The sequence below is a fragment of the Choloepus didactylus genome, chromosome 26 (genome assembly GCF_015220235.1).
Source record: "Choloepus didactylus isolate mChoDid1 chromosome 26, mChoDid1.pri, whole genome shotgun sequence".
In the NCBI taxonomy this organism is placed as follows: Eukaryota; Metazoa; Chordata; class Mammalia; order Pilosa; family Megalonychidae; genus Choloepus; species Choloepus didactylus.
Window position 1 is genome coordinate 12528301 of NC_051332.1, and position 19802 is coordinate 12548102.

At 40.9% G+C, this 19802-nt stretch overlaps 1 pseudogene; it reads left to right on the top strand.

The window, feature by feature from the left end:
* The first annotated feature begins 17441 nt into the window (after positions 1-17441).
* Positions 17442-18626, top strand: LOC119520770 (annotated as a pseudogene).
* The last annotated feature ends 1176 nt before the right edge of the window (positions 18627-19802 follow it).

Genomic DNA, 19802 nt, shown 5'->3' on the forward strand with positions numbered 1-19802 from the left:
ATGAAGTTGCCCTGGGAAAGCTTGGGCCTGCCTTTTATTTCCAATGGCACAGAAATTGTCACTGAATCTAAGACATGCAACTTAGCATCCCAGGTGCTCACTTAGCAGACCCTAACATGAGGCATGCCCTTGTGCACTCATTGAACCCACTTTAAGGCAGGGAAATTTGGACAACTTTGATATTTCTGCCCTGTCCACTGTTTATAAATGACATGAGGATTGGCTCCTGGCTGTCTTAGTAGTGGGATTTCTTGCTCTATTTATGTTTGCCAGATGTCTCATTCTGGGTGTAAATGCAGAGTGACAGTCAAGGTGGTCCTGTGATGAAGAGAACACATGATATGTGGAGAGGCTGATATTTTTTGTGTTGAGTGGGATGGAGGCATGATTGAGTACATGAATGGAAACTCCCAGATGGCTGGCATGATGGTCTACACTGATTATTGTTTGTTCCTTCATCCAGGAATTATCATTGCCCTGAGGGATATACCTGTCCTGGGAGCCAACATACCCTGGTTCTGTTGATGGGAAAGACACACATGTAACTGTGAATGACCACCCCAAGTCCCCCTTTTAAATGATGCTGTACTTGGGAGAGATTAACTACAAATATGGCACATATTTTGTTCCAGATCAGAAAACAAGTTTATTAGGAAAGGAAGAAAACTTCCCCAAACTTGCCATTCCCTAATTTGCCAAAGACCAAGGGAGTAGAACCAAATGTCACTGACTGTGACCATTCTTTTTATATCCCTTGAAAGCAGCTCAGTGTAATTTCACCCTGATTGGACACTGTGCCTTCATGAGGAGGGAAACCAACACATGCAAAATTTCTTTATATAATTTCTTTTATCACTGATTTAACATTGTTTCATATTCCTTGTATACTTAGGTTTTCTTTAACATTCTTAAATTTATGTTTCAAGAAATGTCAGTTTCCTTAATTACTCTTGTGTATTTCACTTAAGAATAGAGACAGTCTCTTTTGTGTTCACAGGAAATTTACCACAATCATTAAATTAACCTGGTTATAGTAAAAATATCTCATCTTGGGGCCTTGTGCCAACCTCAACAATTACCCAATCATGTCCTATAGACCAAGAAAAGTGTTAATAGTAATAATAATGAGAGAAATGTAGAAAGCCACAAAACAAAAATAGTGTCCAGTCTTATATCAAACACGGCATTTCTTTTTCACTTATATTTATTCTCTTTCATCTAAATATATCTCAATTATTTCCTTCATCTGGATATATTGCAAAACTGCTGAGCCATCATTTTACAGTATATTCCTCAAATTTAGTTTTATTTCAGAAGTTCTTCCTGATGAAATTGAATTTTTGAATTTTAGGCTGTATGGGCACAAAATTATTGTGCCCTCATGGTGATTGTTTTTTAAATGAGAAATTTAATTGTTGATTCTTTCATGGTTTTGAGTTCATTTTAAACTTTATCTATAAGCTACAACACACATGTCTCAAAAGTCACCACTTTATAATAAAGCAAAGCAAAGTTTCAGGAAAGCAAGTAAGCTGAAATAACTACTTTGCTTCTGGCATTGCACAATTTTCCATTAATGGGTTATCTTCAAAGCTTTTGATTAAAGATTTCTAATACTATAAACAGTACTCTTCATACTGACTATGTATCTTCCTCGGGCTATTGTTTATTGCTGTACAGTCTTAGGTTACCTTTTCCCCCTCTTTCTATTTCTTTTACATGAGTTCACATCCCTCATATCCACTTTCAAATAGAGGCTTCTCTGATGATCCTTGTGTGCCAAATGAGCTATACACTACATCAAGTGTTTCTGAGACTTTCCTATTATTCCAAATAGGAATCCCTGTTCCCAGGTGTTCCTAACACACAGCAAGAAATACCAGCTTAACAAACCTCAGGGAAGAAATCTCACTGGGGCTCAATCTGTGAGGACATGGAGACAGCCCAGGAGCCAAAGCAGCCTGGAATTCTGGCTGGAGACTGGAATGTGTATGTGCAAATGATGCTAACCCTCTCCTGCCTCACAATAGGCATGAAGTTGCCAAGAAACAGTTCTCCATTCCAATGGTTGTCCAGTGGTGTGAAAATATAATGGGCTCCCCAAGTGTGCAGGTGATGGTGGAGGTGTTGTGGTCTGTGCAGTCAGTTGTAGGTATATGAAGATGATTCTGCAGCCCCACAGATCACCTGCAGCCCTTATGGAAGGTGAGGGTTTGACTCTTCATGGAAAATGCTATACAGGAATGCCCAAGGAAAAATCACAATTGGTTTTGGTGTAGGTGGAAAATTAATGAAGTGCCCCTGGCCAAGCTTTGGCCTACCTTTTTTTTCCCATGGCACAGAAATTACTGCTGGATATAAGACATGCAGCTTAGCAACCTGGATGCTCACTTAGCAGAGCCTAACAAGAAGCATGCCCATGTGCAATCAATGAACCCACTTTAAGTCAGGGAAATTTGGAAAACTTTGATGTGTCTGCCCTGTCCACTGTTCATAGCTGACATGAGGAATGGCTCATGGCTCTCTTAGTTGTGGGATTTCTTGCTCTATTTACAACTGCAAGAAGTCACATTCTGGGCCTAAATACTGAATGACCATAAAAGTGGTGCTGTCATGAAGAGAACACATGACATGTGGAGGGGCTTATATTTTATTGGGTGAATGGTTTGGAGGTATGATGTTGATAGGGATAGAGACTCCCAGTGGCAGGCATGATGGTGTACACTGAATATTGTTTGTTCCTTGGTCCAGCAATTATCATTACCCTGAGGGATATCCTTGTTCCAGGAGCCAACATACCATGGCTTTGTCAGTTAGAATGAAACTGTGAATGACCACCACAAGTCCCCCTTTTGCATGGTGCTGGACTTGGGAGAGACTAATCACAAATGTGGCACATATTTTGTTCCAGATCAGAAAACATGTTTATTAGCAAAGGTAGAATTCCCCAATGTCTACATTCCTAAATTTGCTGAAGCCCAAGGGAGTAGGTCCAAGTGGCACTGACTGAGACCATTCTTCTCATATCCCATGAAGGCAGGTCAGTGTAATCTCACCCTGAACAGACCCAGTGCATTCATGAGGAGGGAAACCAACACGTGTGAAGTGGCTTTATTTAATTTCTTTCATCACCAATTTAACACTGTTTCATATTCCTTGCATAAGATTTTTCATTAACAATTTCAAATTTATGTTTTTAAAAATGTCAGTTTCTTTAGTTTCTCTTGTAATATTTCACTTAAGAACAGAGACAGTCTCTTATGTATTCACAGGAACATTAAAAATATCATTTAATTAACCTGACTGTAGTAAAAATATCTCATCTAGGGACCTGGTCTGAACCTCAACAGTTAACCAATCATGTCCTATGGACAAAGCAAATTGTTGACAGTAATAAGAATGATAGAAATGTAGAAAGGCACAAAACAAAATTAGTGTCCAGTCTCATATCAAATATAGGATTTCTTTTTCAGTTATATTTTTTCTCTTTCATCTGAATATATCTCAATTATTTCCTTGTTCTTGTCATATTAGAAAACTGCTGAAACATCCTTTTAAAGAATATTCCCCAAATTGTGATTTTTTTCAGAGCTTCTTCCTATGAAATTGAGTTCATGAATATTAGGCTGTATTGACAGAAAATTATTCTTGTAGTATTTCCCTTATAAATGGAGACAGTCTCTTGTGTATTCACAGGAACATTACCACAATCATTAAATTAACCTGGTTTAAGTAAAAATATCTCATCTAGGAGACTGGTCCCCACCTCGAAAATTGGCCAGTCATGTAATATCAACCAAACAAAATATTAATAGCAATAATGAAAGAAATGTAGAAAGTCATGAAACAAAAATACAGTCCAGTCTCATATCAAACACGGCATTTCTTTTCAGGTATATTTATTCTCTTTCATTTTAATATATCTCAATTATTTCCTTCAACTTGATATAATAGAAAAATTCTGAAAGATACTTTTCAAAATTTTCCTCAAATTGAGTTTTTTTCAGAGGTTCTTCCTGATGACATTGAGTTTATGAATTTTAGGCTTTATTTGCATTAAATTTTTGTGCCCTCATGGTGAGTTTTTTTAATGAGATGTTTAATTTTTTTACTGTATTGGATTCATTTTAACATTATCTATCAGCTACAACAACACACAAGTATCAAAACTCACCACTTTATAATAAAGCAAAACATAGTCTCAGGAAAGCAAGTAACCTGAAATAACTAGTTCTTCCTGCATTAATGGGTTATATTCAAGGAATTTGATTAAAGATATCTAATATTATAAACAGCACTCCATACAAACCATGTATCTTCCTTGAGGTATTGTTTATTGCTGCATAGTCCTAGGATTCCTGTTTCCCAGTCTTGTCATCTAGTCCCAGTTACATGGCATCACATCCATCATATCCATTATCAATTAGAGGCTTCTCAGCTGAGTATTTTTTGCACAATCATCTACACACCACACCAAGTGTTTCTGTATGTTTCCCATTAATCCAAACAGGAATCCCTCTAGTGGGGTGTGCCAAATATACAGCAAGAAATCCCAAGTTAAGAAATGACAGGGAAGAAATCTCACTGGGTCTTGAAATTCTGGAGGAGACAGAGCCAGCCTAGGTTACAAAGCAGCCTAGAATTCTGGTGGGTGCTTGGAATGTGCATACACAAATTATGCTTAACCTCTTCTGCCTCACAACAGGCTTCAGGTTGCTAAACAACAGGGCTCTATCCCAATGGCTGCCCTGTGGTCTGAAAATATAATGGTCTCCTCAAGTGTGCAGGTGATTTTGGAGGTGTTGTTGTAGAAATATGAGGATGAATCTGCAGCCCCAAAGATCACCTGCAGCCCTGATTGATAGTGAGGTTTTTTCTCTCCCTGGAGGATCCTAATCAGGAATCCCCAAGGGCGAATTCCAGTTGAGTGAGGGGTAGGCAATTTAATGAAGTTCCCCCAGACAAGATTGGGTCTGTCTTTTTTTTCCCAATGCACAGAATTTACTGTTGGGTCTAAGATATGCTTCTTAGCCTCTAGGTGCTCACTTAGCTGAGCCTACCATGAGGCATGTCCATGTGCTGTCCATGAACCCACTTTAAGTCAGGAAAATTTGAACAACTTTGATGTGTCTGCCCTTTCCACTGTTTATAGCTGACATATGGATTGGCTTATGGCTTTCTTAGTGGTGGGATTTCTTTCTCTACTTATGCTTGCCAGAAGTCTCATTCTGGACCTAAATTCTGAGTGACAGTCAAGGTGGTCCTGTGAAGTGGAAAACAAATGATATGTGGAGAGGCTGACAATTTTTTGGTGATTGGGTTGGAGGCATGATTGGGGACAGGGATGGAGACTCCCAGAGGGCAGGCATTATGGTGTACATGGAATATTGCTTGTTCCTTGGTCCAGGAATTATCATTGCCCTGAGGGATATCCATGTTCTGTGAGCCAACATATCCTGGCTCCGTCAGTTAAAATGATACACAAAAATGTGCATGCCTACCCCAAGTCCCCATTTTACAGTGCTGCTCTTGGGAGAGATTAACCACAAATGTGGCACACATTTTGTTCCAAAAATGGAAACAAGTTTATTAACAAAGGAAGAAGACTTCCCCAACCTCTCCATTCCTCATATTGCTGAAGCTAAAGGGAGTAGACCCAAGTGGCCCAGATGTGACCATTCATCTCTTATCCAATGAATGCAGATCACTGTAATCTCACTGTCATCTGACCATGTGCTGTCATGATGAGGGTACCCTACATATGTGAATTGTCTATATTTAATCTTCTTTTATCACTGATTTAATATTGTTTCATACTCCTTGTACAAGGTTTTCTTTAACAATTTTAAATTTATGTTTTTAACAATGTCATTTTCTGTAATTATTCTTGTAGTATTTCACTTAAGAAGAGAGTGTCTTATGTATTCACTGGAATTTGCCACAATTGTTAAATTAACCAGTTTATAGTAAAAATATCTCATCTAGGGTGCTTGTTCCAAGATCAACAATTACCCAATCATCTCCTATCAAACAAGCAAAGTGTTAATGGTAATAATACTGATAGAAATGTAGAAAGGCACACAACAAAAATAGTGTCTAGTCTCATGTCAAACATGGCATTTCATTTTCAAGTATATTTATTCTCTTTCATCTGAATATATGTCCATTATTTCCTTCATCTGGACATCTTAGAAAACTGCTAAACCATCTTTTAAGGAATGTTCCTCAAATTGTGTTTTTTTCCAGAGGTTCTTCCTGATGAAAATGACTTTATGAATATTAGGCTTTATTGGCAGAAAATTATTATGCTCTCATGATGATTCTTTTTAAATGAGGATTTTAATTTTTGTTTCTTACATTTTATTCAATTCATTTTAAACATTATCTATAAGCTACAACAACACACAAATATCAAAACTAGGCAATTTGTAATAAAACAAAGAAGACTCAGGAAAGCAAGTAACCTGAAATAACTTCTTTGCTTCCCACATTGCACAAATTTCCATTAATGGGTTATCTTCAAGGCATTTGATTAAAGATTTCTTGTATTATAAACTGTACCCTTCATACAGTCCATGTATCTTCCTTGGGGTATTGTTTATTGCTGCAGAGTCCTAGGTTCCACTTTCCCCATCTTGCCATCTTGTTCCAGTTACATGACTTCACATCCCTCATATCCACTTTCAAGTAGAGGTTTTTCTGCTGATCCTTGTGTGCAGAATCAGTTACACACCACACCAAATGTTTCTTAATCATTCCATTTACTCCAAATAGGAGTCTGTGTAACCAGGTGTGCCTAACATACAGCACAATATTCCAAGTTAAGAAACCTCAGGGAAGAAATCTCACTGGGTCTTGAAACTGTGGAGGAGACAGAGTCAGTCCAGGTTCCAAAGCAGCCTAGAATTCTGGTGGGTCCTTGGAATGTACATGTGCAAAATTAAACTGACCCTCTTGCCTCACAGTAGACATTATGTTGCTAAGAAACAGGGCTCTGTCCCAATAGCTGCCCTGTGGTATGCAGATATAATGTGCTTCACAATGTGCAGGTGATTCTGGAGGTTTTGTGGTCTGTGTAGTTTGTTGTAGATCTATGAGGATGTTTCTGCAGAACCAAGGATCACCTGCAGCCTCAATGGGTGTTGAGAATTTGACTCTCCCTGGAGGATGCTGTAAAAGAATGCCAAAGGGCATATTCAAAATTGGTGTGGGGTTGGCAGAAGTTTGATGAAGTATCCCTGACCAAGCATGGGCCTGCCTTTTTATTCCAATGTAACAGAAATTACCACTGGATCTAAGACATGCAGCTTAGCATCCCAGGTGCTCACTTAGCACAGCCAACCATGAGGCATGCCCATGTGCAGTCAATGAACCTGCTTTAAGTCAGTAAAATTTGGACAACTTTGATATGTCTGCCCTTTCCACTTTTTATAGCTAACATGAGGATTGGCTAATGGTTGTCTTAGTGGTGGGTTTCTTGCTCTGTTTATGCTTGCCAGAAGTCTCATTCTTGGTCTAAATCCTGAGTGACAGAGAAAGTGGTCCTGTGAAGAAGAGAACATGTATGTTGACAGGCTGCAATTTTGGTGTTGATTGGGTTGGAGGCATGATTGGGGACAGGGATGGAGACTACCAGAGGGCAGGCATGTTGGTGTACACTGAATATTGTTTGTTCCTTGGTCCAGAAATTATCATTGCCCAGAGGGTTATCCCTGTTCTGGGAGCCAACATACTCTGGCTCTGTTGGTTAAAATGATACACATAAATGTGAATGCCCACCCCAATTCCCCATTTTACATGGTGCTGCACTTGGGAGAGATTAACCAGAAATATGGCACACATTTTGTTTCAGATCTGAAAGCAAGTTTGTTAGCAAAGGAAGAAGACTTCCATGACCTCTCCATTCCAAATGTGCTGAAGCCCAAGGGAGTAGGAGCAAGTGACACTGACTGTGACCATTCTTCTCATATTCCATGGAAGCAGGTCAGTGTAATCTCACCCTAATGTGACCCTGTGCCTTCATGAGGAGGGAAGCCATTACATGTGAAGTGTCTTTATTTAATTTATTTTATCACTGATTTAACATTGTTTCATATTCCTTTATAATAGGGTTTTCTTTAACAATATTAAACTTATGTTTTAAATAATGTCAGTTTCTTTAATTATTCTTGCAATATTTCACTAAAGAACAGAGACAGTCTTTTACATAGTAACAGGAATATTACCACAATCATTAAATTGGCCTGGGTGTAGTAAAAGTATCTCCTCTGAGGCATGGACCCCTCCTCAGCAATTACCCAATCATGTCCTATCAACCAAGCAAAGTGTTAATAGTAATGATGATAGAAATGTAGAAAGGCACGAAACAAAAATAGTGTCCAGTCTCATATCAAACATGGCATTTATTTTTCAGATATATTTATTCTCTTTCATCTGAATATAACTCAAATATTTCCTTCATCTGGATATATTAGAAAACTGCTGAACCATACTCTTAAAGAATATTCATCAAATTGCATTTTTTTCAGAAGTTCTTCCAAATGAAATTTAACTTATGAATTTCAGGCTGCATTGGCAGGGAATTATTGTGCTCTCATGGGGATTTTTTTTTTCAAATGATTCATTTAATTTTGGTTCTTTCATTTTACTGAGTATATTTTAAACATTATCTATGAGCTACAACAGCACACAAGTATCAAAAATTACCAATTTATTATAAAGCAAAGCAAATTCTCAGGAAAGCTAGTAACCTGGAGTAACTACTTTGATTCCTGCATTCCACAAGTTTGCATTAATAGGTTATCTTCAAGATATTTGATTAAAATTTCTAATATTATAAACAGTAATCTTCATACAGTCCATGTGTCTTCCTTGTGGTATAGTTTATTGCTGGGCAGTCCTAGTTTTCCTGTTTCCCCCTCTTGTCATCTAGTTCTAGTTACACGACTTCACATCACTCATATCCACTTTAACATAGAGGCTTCTCTGCTGAGCCTTGTGTGCAGAATCAGCACACAACACCATGTGTTTCTGAATCTTTCCCACTAATCCAAAAAGGAACACTATATGCATTTGTGGCTAACAATACAGCAGCAAATCCCAAGTAAAGAAACCTCAGGGAAGAAATCTCACTAGGGCTTGAAACTGTGGAGGAGACAGAGTCATCCCAGGTTCCAAAGCAGAATAGAAATCTGGGGAGGGCTTTGAATGTGCATGTGCAAATTATGCTGATGCTATCCTGCCTCACAATAGGCATCAGGTTGCTAAGCAACAGGGCTCTATACCAATGGCTGCCCTGTGGTCTGAAAATGTAGTGTTCTCCCCAAATTTGCATGTGATAGTTGAGGTGTTGTCACCTGTGCAGTTTGTTGTAGGTATATGAGGATGATTCTGCAGCCCTGAGGATCACCTGCACCCCTGAAGAATGGTGTGGGTTTGACTCTCCCTTGATGATGCTATAAAGGAATGCCAAGGGGCAAATTCCAATTGGGTGTGGTGTAGGCAGAAGTTTAAAGAAGTATCTCTGGCCAAGCTTGTGCCTGCCTTTTTTTCAATGGCACACAAATTACCTCTGGATCTATGGCATGCAGGTTAGCATCCTGGGTGCTCTCTTAGCAGAGTCTTGTAAATTATGTACTACACTTAGTAGTATTTCAATGTTCTTTCATAAACAGTAACAAATGTACTATACCAATACTACAAGTCAACAATGGAGGGGGTTGGTTAGGATATGGGAGGACTTGAGTTTCCTTCTCTTTTCTTTTTTTTTCTCTTATGTCTTTATTTCTTGTCTGGAGTAATGAAGATGTTCTAAAAATTGAACAAAAATTAATTGTGATTGATGCATAACCGTATGAGGGTACCAGGAGCAATTGATTGTACACTTTGAATCTTTGGATAATTGTATAGTATGTGAACAATCACAATTAAAAAAATCAGTTTCTGTGTGAGACCAAAGGAAGAGATGTTTATTTGTTGCAAAATCTATACTTTCTGTAGCACACTATGAAATTTAACTTGTATGGTCAGTTGAAACACCATAATTACATGGAACCTTGAATGGGGGGTGAGATCTGATTAGTTTGTACAGGTTAGCATGAAACTCAAACATACCAGATCATTTGGGCAGAGAACATAAAGTATTTGCAAAACCCCCTTGAGGTCCTGGGGGGAAATGTGGAAATATTATATTTCTCCATCTGCAGAATTCCTGATATTCTCACAAGCATTGGGTACTACCATTGTAGTAGGACAATTCCTCAATCTTGTGGTGTGCCCTTATGAAGCTTGTTACTGCAAAGGAGAAGCCAAGCCTACTTATAATTTTGCCTAACTGTCACCCCAGAGACCATCTTTTGTTGATCAAATGTGGCTTGTCTGTCTCTAAGCCCATTGACAGGTAAACTCACTGCCCTCCCCCTCTATGTGGGACATGACTCCCAGTGGTGTAAATCTCCCTTGCAATATGGGACATAACTTCAGAGGATCAGCCTGGACCTGGCATTGTGGAATTGAGAAAGACTTCCTGATCAAAAGGGGAAGGAGAAGTTAAACAAAATAAAGTTTCAGTGGCTGAGAGATCTCAAGTGGATTTGAGAGGTCATTCTGGAGGGTATTCTTATGCATTATGTAGATATCCTTTTTTAGTATTCAGTGTACTAGAATAGCTAGAAAGGAATACCTGAAACTGTTGAATGGCAACCCAGTGGCCTTGATTCTTTAAGACAATTGTATAACTATATAGTTTATACAGTGTGTGTGATTGTGAAAACCCTGTGGCTGACACTCTCTTAATCCAGTGTATGGACAGGTAAGTAGAAAAAATGGGGACAAAAATGAAATGAATAGGGGTGGGGAAAGGAGTATGGGATGTTTGGGGTGTTCTTTTATACTTTTATTTTTATTCTTATTCTTATTTTTTGGAGTAATAAAAACATTCAAAAATCGATTGTGGTGATGAATGCACAACCATGTGATGATACTGTGAACAATTGATTGTACACTTTGAATGATTGGCATGTGAATATATCATTAAAATTGCTTTTAAAAAATAAAAAAGTAAAAATTCAGCCAGGTAATGTCACTGGCTTTCTGGTCCTCCATTGGATCCCCACTGCACCTGGCTCAAGATCCCTGATGTTCTCAGTGCTCTTCTCTCCAACCTCATTTGCTGCTCTGTCCTCTCATCCCCCAAGACCAACCACACTGGTCCCTTGCTTTTATGAATATGTCAAGCATGACCCTGCCTGGGGAACTTTTCACTGCTATTCCTTCTGTCTAGAATTTTCTTCTTCCAAATATCCATATGTCCTTTTCCTCACTGCCTTCAAGTCATTGCCTAGAGGTCACCTTGTTATGTTATGGTTTGAAATTTTTTTTATTGTATGTTTATAAAATTTTTTGATACAGTTGATTAAAGAAAAGAGTTAACTAAAAAGATGAAAAATAATATGCAAAGCCCCCTTGAGGAGCTGGTGGAGAATTCAGGGGTGTTGGGCTTCCCCACCTTGATGGTTTCTGATGTGCTTACAGAAATAGGGGACTGGTGGTTTGATGGGCTGAGCCCTCAGCCACGGGACTTGCCCTTGGGAAGACTGTTGCTGCAAAGGAGAGGCTAGACTTCCCTGTAATTGTGCCTAAGAGCCTCTTCCCGAATGCCTCTTTGTTGCTCAGATGTGGCCCTCTCTCTAGCTAAGCCAGCTTGGGAGATGAAATCACTGCCCTCCCCCTTACATGGGATCTGACACCCAGGTGAGTGAATCTCCCTGGCAACTTGGAATATGACTCCCAGGGAGGAAACTAGACCCAGCATCATGGGATGGAGAACATCTTCTTGACCTAAGGGGGGGTTAAAGGAAATGAAATAAGCTTCAGTGTCAGAGAGATTCCAAAAGGAACCAAGAGGTCACTCTGGTGGGCACTCTTATGCATAATGTAGACAACCCTTTTTAGGTTCTAATGAATTGGAATAGCTAGGAGTAAATACCTGAAACTATCAAACTACAACTCAGAATCCTTGAGTCTTGAAGATGATTGTATAAAAATGTAGCTTATGTGGGGTGACAATGTGATTGGGAAAGCCATATTGACCACAATCCTCTTTGTCTCGTTTATGAATGGATGGGTCAAAAAATGGGGGAAGAAAAAAAAAAGGCACTCAGTGTTCTTTTTTACTATAATTGTTCTTTTTCACTTTAATTTTTACTCCCATTATTTCTGTGTGTGTGGTAATGAAAATGTCAAAATTTAATTTTGGTGATAATACACAACCATATAATGGTACTGGAAACAATTGAATGCATGCTTTGTTTTGTATGACTACATGGTATGTGAATATATCTCAATAAAAATGACTTAAAAATTAAAAATTATAAAAAAGAAAGTCAAGGGAAGACTGGGGAACTGTTCCAGATGGAAAGACATTAATATACATCAACTAAAGGCAACAGGTCAGAGTGAACTGGTTACTTTTGCCATCTGGGGACATTATTGGGACAACTGACTGGACTTTAATGGGGTTGATTACTAGATGGTGGTCATGTTTCAGTGCTGATTTCCTGAAACCAAGGACTGTGATATGGCTAGGTATAATTCCTTATTTGAAGGAAATACACATATAAGTATTAAGGGAATGATGGTGTATGATGCCAATAAATGGGTCAAGGGAAAAAAAGGTTATTTGTACCCTATTTTTGACTTTTATGTAAGTTTGTTATCACTTCAAAATTAACTACACAATAGTTGTGCTTTCAGGGAAAGCAGAATGTGTCACTGAATGAGTTGAGGCACAATTTCATTACTGATATATATGCCCCCAACATGGACATGCAGAATTTTCATGAATGAAAGTTGGATGTGACTGTTGGTGAGCCTGAGTGAAGGGCCCAGATCTGCAGAGTGGGAGTGGGTTGGAGGAGGACAGCTGAGAGCATTCCTTAGTTGTGCTGGTAGACATAGGGCTCAGGGAAAGGGCTGCCCTCAGGCCCAAGCTTCCACATACCCTGGACATCCATTGCAAGTTGCCCCTCTGGTTCCCCATGTCATAACTTCATAGCATTTGCTACTCTTATAAGGATTGCTGGCTTATTTGTGTCTCCCCTCCTGGCCTGTAAGGTCTCTGAGGGCACAAACTTGACTTTGATCCTCACTGAAACATGAGCTTCTCAGTGAACACTGATGACAGAGAATGGGGGAGGATGAGATTGGGGAACTCAGTTGACAGCTTCTAAGTCACCCATGTGAAAGGCTGAGGACTGAGGCAGGGGGCTGGAGATGGCAGCACCCACTCAAGACCCTGTGGGCTTGGCACATCTACCCCCAACCCTGGGCAAACATCCCACACCCTTGTTCTTCTCACTGCCTTTAGAGATTCTGCACTGATGCTGTTCTCCCTGATTCCCCATGCCCTTCCCCTATCCCAGTCAAGATTATCTTGTTCCTAGATGCCATCCCAATGGGCATGAAGGCCTCTCCTAGTCTGGACCCCTCCTTCCTGAATGTGATCCCACAGGAAGGAAGGTGTGCAGATCAGCTTGGGGGCTCTGGGGAGCACAGTCAGGGGCTGATTTATGTGATTTCCCTGATTTTCAGCACCAAGAGCTTCAGCTCTGAACAACTGTGGAGCCCAGCCCAACTAGGTGAGCATGTGGGCAGGTAAGCAGAGACACAGGGGCATCACAAAGACAAACCCAGAATATGGAGTCCACCTCTGGGGCTACAAGGACTGACCCAGAAATTCCACTTCCCAGAATTCATCCTGAGAAATAATCAGGAAAAGGAAAAAGGGCAAAGAATAGAGGTATCCTCCAAAATGTGGCTCATAAGAGTGGACACATCTAACTGACCATCAGTTGGGCCCTGACACTTCAATTAATGCATCCATGTTGGGAAATGCCACCCAGGGATGAAAAGGTCAGCCCTAATCTTTACACTCTGACATGGAAAGATGTCTGGTATACAAAGTTAAGTGGACTAATGGGGGCATTCAGAACATTAATCTTTAACTGAAAAGAACATTTGTTTGCAAACACAATGAATGCCAACATGAAGGGAAAATCCACCATATCCCACCCTGCCTGACCCATCCCCACCAAGATTTCCCATCAGGACTCCAGGAGAATCCCCATGAACATAGAAATAGCAAATGGCTCACTCCACAAGGTAACTGGGTGGGGAGTGGTACCCTGTGCCATGGGCCAGGAGGAAAGTTGTGAGAAGTGGCACATCCTCTCTTTAGAAAGGCCTGAACTGCACAGAACTCATCCCAGGAGCTGGCTTCTCTCTAATCTATTTCTGCTTGAGTGGAAACAGAATTCCTTGGACTCTTATTGTGAACATTTCTCAAATGCATTCTCCACCATAGGGAATAGCCTACTAAACTATTCAAACACGGCAGTGGGCTAAAAAAGCCCCAGAGCTACCCAGGGGACCTACTCCAGGGAACTCTGGAGACCTCCTTCTTTAATTCAGGATAGCTTGGTTACTCATCACCTTGAACTGCCAGACAACCCCTCCATGGCCCCTGGGGTACTACCCACTGTCAGGGCAAGGCTTAGCCCAAAAGCCCCCCCAAAAACTGAAGGAGCATCTGTGATCCCCAGACAGCATTGTTGGAGGCCTAACCATTGGGCCTTTGCATCTGGAGAGCCAAACACAGCATCACACACTATGGCCAGGCTTTAGGACCTTCCATATCAATCTTCTACCACAGATGTACCCCAGCCACCACTGGAGCCCTGGGCTCAGGTGTGACTTCCCATGGCCTGTGACAACCAGCTCCCCTCCCATTCCCTGGTCTTATCTTCCACCTAGTTCATCTCTTCTCAGGTCATTCACCCCAAACATGTTAGCACAGGCCATTCTCCATGCCTCCTCAGTGGAAATAGGTGACAGGAGTGAACCAACAGAACATCAAAGGAAGGACTCACCTGGGCAGATTGAAGGTGCTCATTTAGCTCCATGGTGGACATGATCTGAGGAAGGAGAGAGAAGTGTGCACCAGCTCCAGAGGGCTGAAAAAGGGACAGGGTGGCAAGAGGGGCTCTATCCCAAGAGCCAAGGAAATCCAATGTAACAAAAGTCACCAGTGAGTACTTTTTACATATCAGTAAACATCCAGGTGATTGATATCCCTCAGGGACAAAACTCTGCCCACAGTGTTGCTGGTGGGAAGATGATAATGACAGGAAGTTAGAGGGGCAGTGTTTCACATGCAGAGCATAGGGCAGCCTGACATATGAAGGCACACAAGTCAAATTTAGATTGGGTGTCAGAGTGGGCCCCATCAAGAAGGGATCCTGTGGACAGGAATGGAAAGGAAGTGGGGGTCCCAAGGTTAGAGCATGTCCAGGGTGTGAAAAGAGAGAATAAGCCACTGGGATCCACTTGGGGTAGGCAGGAGGGAAGGGATGGAGGAAACAGGTGTAGCTGCTTGGCCAGGCCCAGTGATGCCACAGGATCTGCCATTCCTCTTCTAGTTTTTTACCCAATAGAAATGAAAGAAAATGAGCCACCAATATTGAGTGTGCTCCTGAAGACACACAGCAGATTTTTCTGCAATGCACAAAGCAGAAGCAACCCCAATGCCCATCAAAAGGGGTGTACATTAACCAACTGTGGCCAATACATACCATGGAACCCCCCTCAGCAATGAAGGAGAATGGACTGTGAATAATGCCACACTGATGAATATCTAAACAACTATGCCAAGTTAAAGACACCAGACCAAAGGAGACAGAGGGAGAGAGATTAAAGTTTTATGATTCCACTTGTCAGAAATTCTAGAAAATACACAAAAATCCATAGTGACAGAAAGCACATCAGGGATCCCTGAGGATACGGACAGAGGGAGGTGGTGAGGCAGATAACAGAAGATGGGAATTCTGCAGTGGTGGATGCACTTGTTAACTTAGCCTTGGCTTCATAGGTGGAAATGTGTCAACACATCAAACCATAACAACTGTTACATCTAAACCTGTGCAGTTTATAGTGTCAATTATGCCTCAAAGAAGCTGTGTTTAAACAGCAGCTCATCAGTTGGAGTGAGGGTAGGCAGGAAACTTTGGAGTCTGAGGAGTGAGAAGAAGGGATGCAATGGCCATGTGAGGGGGAAGAGCACACATATGGGGTGTGTGGGTGTGGGGCCCAAGAGAGGTTCATGGTGACAAGGTTAAGGATGACTGCAGGCAAGTGGTGTGGTTTTTCCTCAGAATGTGATTCCTTTATCAAGAAGAGCTTGTGATTTGGGGGACTGATCCCTTCCTGTCTCTCATGTCCCTTGTCATTCTGCCCTCCATGGTCACTGCCCAGTCCATGGGGCTTTCAGCTCCACATTGTGGAGACCCCTGCTCCCAGGGGATGCAGTCCCCATGGGAGGACAGGTTGGGGCATCCACTGGATGGGAGATGGAGGAACCCTCACTAGACTACCTTGACACTCTCACAGCCCTCATTGCCACTATCCTGTCTCTCCTGTCTCCTGCCATGTCCCCCAGCCTTGTTGAGTTTTGTCATCTTCTCTCCATTTCCAACATGATCAACAGCAAACTCTCAGCTGGAATGTAGAAGACCCCCCCAGCCTTTAACCCTATAATTTGGGATATGAAGTCAGGATATTCTGGCTGCTTAGAAACCCTGGTGGCCCTTTGGGTGGAGCAAGGAACATGCCAGAAAGTAGTTTCAGGGCTCAGAGTGACCATGGGGAAGAGGACATCCTAGAACTTGAGGCTGTCATGGCACCTCAGAAACACAGGCCACAGGACAGGGTGCCCTGTCTGCTCCTCCTTTTTATAGAAGTGACCAGAACATTATCATTTCCAGAAACCCACAAGGAAAAGATGATCTGCCTGGTGTGTGGATCAGGCTGTCTCCTCTTAGACCCTCACTCCCCATCTTTGTGGACTGTAAAATCATCAGAGGCCCAGGGATCTGCAGGGATTACCTTTGGGATAGGATGAAATCCAGAAGCTGCAGTGGGATCTGCACCACCAGACAGCCCCCTACCTGTATGTCTGCTTGTCCACAGCTGGTGCCTGGACCCTGTTCCAGATGCAGGCCCCAGGTGTTCCTCCAGGGTTGGTCAGTGAATCCTCCCTGCAAAGAAATTGCACCACTGAATGCCAGGAGGAAGGAACATAGGCCCTATGGGGACAAACAGGAGCTCACAGCAGAGGCAGGTGGCAGCATGGATGTTCATGAATGCTCAGCTAAGAGCAACAGCTTCAGCCCTGCTGGGGCCTCAGTATCTCTGAGAAAGACATGGTCACATCAGCAATCTACAGCACCTTTCTGCTCTGCTGGTCCTTGTTTTCAGAGTCAAAACAATGTCAGATTTTGCTGACTTAAAATTTTGCTTTGGTGACCTGCAGCTGAGCAGCAGCAGCAGGAACTGCCAGGGTGGCACATGTGCCTGGCCAACCCTGCTGGAGTTTTTCATCAAAGGACATGGATGAAAATGAAAGCAACCAGCCCCTGATGATAAGCAGCCAATATCCTAAACAAGCAGTAAGAAAATGCCAGAATTCAGCATGGAATTCTGGGGGAAGTGATTCTTCTAGGTTTTCTAGGAAAAGCTTCAAACTGGATTACAGATTAGAAGAAGATATAACTAAACCAAAGAAAGGAAAAATGGGAGCTTTGCTCACCCTTGGCCAACTTGGAAAAATCTCTCTATACCAAATGCCCTCAGATGGTTGATTATAGAAAAAGATCACAGCAATATTCCATGTTCCAAAGAGGAACTTGATAAAGAACTCTCAGTGCATAAGTCCTGTTTTATCAATGACTCTGAAGAAGTTGGAGTGAAGGAAGCTGGCTTAAGACTTACATGGCTGGGACATGCAAAAGTAATGGTAGAAATGGATGAGCTCATGTTTCTCATGGATTCCATTTTTAGCCATCGTGCTTCACCATCACAGTACATGGGTCCAAAATGCTTTCATCATCCTCCATGCACAATAAGCAAGCTGCCCCTAATAAATGTGATCCTTATCAGTCAAAATCACTAAGATTACCTGGACTACAATTCTGTCATGCTCTAAATGAGTGATTCAGTAATGAGTTGAGATGGTTTTTGCCTTTGGGTCTCCTCAAATGGATGCAAAAATGTGGCTCTGAGAATGTGATTGAGCTGGATCAGTGGGAGGAGAATTGTCCCCAGACATAAGATCACCTTTGTCTTTCCACCATCTGAGTACTGGTGTAAATGGACTCTAATGGATGACAATAAGGTTCTGTGAGGCAGCTGGTCTGTCTTCAGACCTTGGAATAGATTCTTTTTTTGCAGGAGATACTGGTTATTGCCCTGCTTTTGAAGAGACAGGAAAAAGATTTGGACCTTTTGACCTTGCAGCTATTCTTCTTGGAACTTAGGAACCCAGGTGGTTTATGAAATGGCAGCACATAGACCCAGAAGAAGCTGTAAAGATTTGCACTGATGTTCAAGCAGAGAAATCTGTGGCAATTCACTGGGGAACTTTTGTCTTAGCAAATGAGCATTACTTAGACCCTCCAGTGAAACTGCATGAAGTTCTAGGAAAATATGGACTTATGACTGAAGATTTTTTTGTCTTGAAGCATGGAGAATCAAGATTCCTAAATAGTGATGATAAAAACTTTGAATATATATGAGCACAAGGGCTTTAAATGAAAAAGGCTTCCTCTAATCTGAATGTGAAAAGCAAATGAAAAAACTAAGTTCATCAATATTATGAGTTTTTACATTTGAAACAACTTTTGCAAGTTTTTGTTTTAAGTCTTGTGTAATAACTTGCTTACTAATAGGTAGTTAACATAAATGATGAAAGGTAGGTGAGTCTTTTAAATAGTGACTTAGTTGATGTGGATTTTACATCTCATTTCCATGGTATAAACAGAAATTTCTTTAACTAGAGCATTCTATGATAATGGTAGGATTTTCTGAGGAAATGAAAAACTGATTTTAAAGCTCATTGCTATTCTTCTACTCTTCAGGCCCTTGCATGAGATGAGCCAAGACTGTCTACTTACCTAATTTTTCTTCAGAGGCCTGCATTTGAATATAAATATATTTCTTATTTTAACATTATAGTAATTGTCTCCCACATTCTTACAGACAGCAGTTCTTGCTCTGTCAAGATCAGCATATATCCAAAATGTTAAGTATTTTTTTAAGCATGAATAACATAGGAGTTTGGCCTAGTTACCATTTTAAAGGCCTGCACTTTTTTTATGAGAGGAGAACTGTCTATTCTAGTGCATGTCTACAATCCCAAGTTAAAAATTCTCTGAGTTGCATGGAGCAAGGGAAAGAGTATAGTTTTGAGAACATAATATATGATTTTTTTTTTATTTTTAATCTAAAAGTCAGACCTAAGCACAAATGGAGCTACAGGGAAATAATTATTTTACAAATATAAATGCAAGTCTTAAATGTTAACAGACCATATACTTTGAATTTTCCCTCCATTTTTTCTACACTCACATTTTTCTGCTTTCTTGAGTCTAATTCTAAAGATACCTATAACACTTATTTTATAAATTAAAAAAGAATTGCTTTGTCACAGTGTCATTATGGAAAATTGCAGACCTCACACCAGTATCAGGTCCCAGGGACTAAACCTCAGCTTTTGTGCACCTCCACTCCATCACCCATGAGGAACCAAAGAAATCACAGGCCACCATTGTGGCTGGTTCCTCATATGGCTGGGATGCTGGCCCTTTGTCCTTCTCATTTTACCTGTCACTACAGGTTTTACCTTTCACCTTTACATTTTCACCTTAGGTTTGATCTTGTCCTCATTAAGGTATAAGGTGTGACTACTTTAC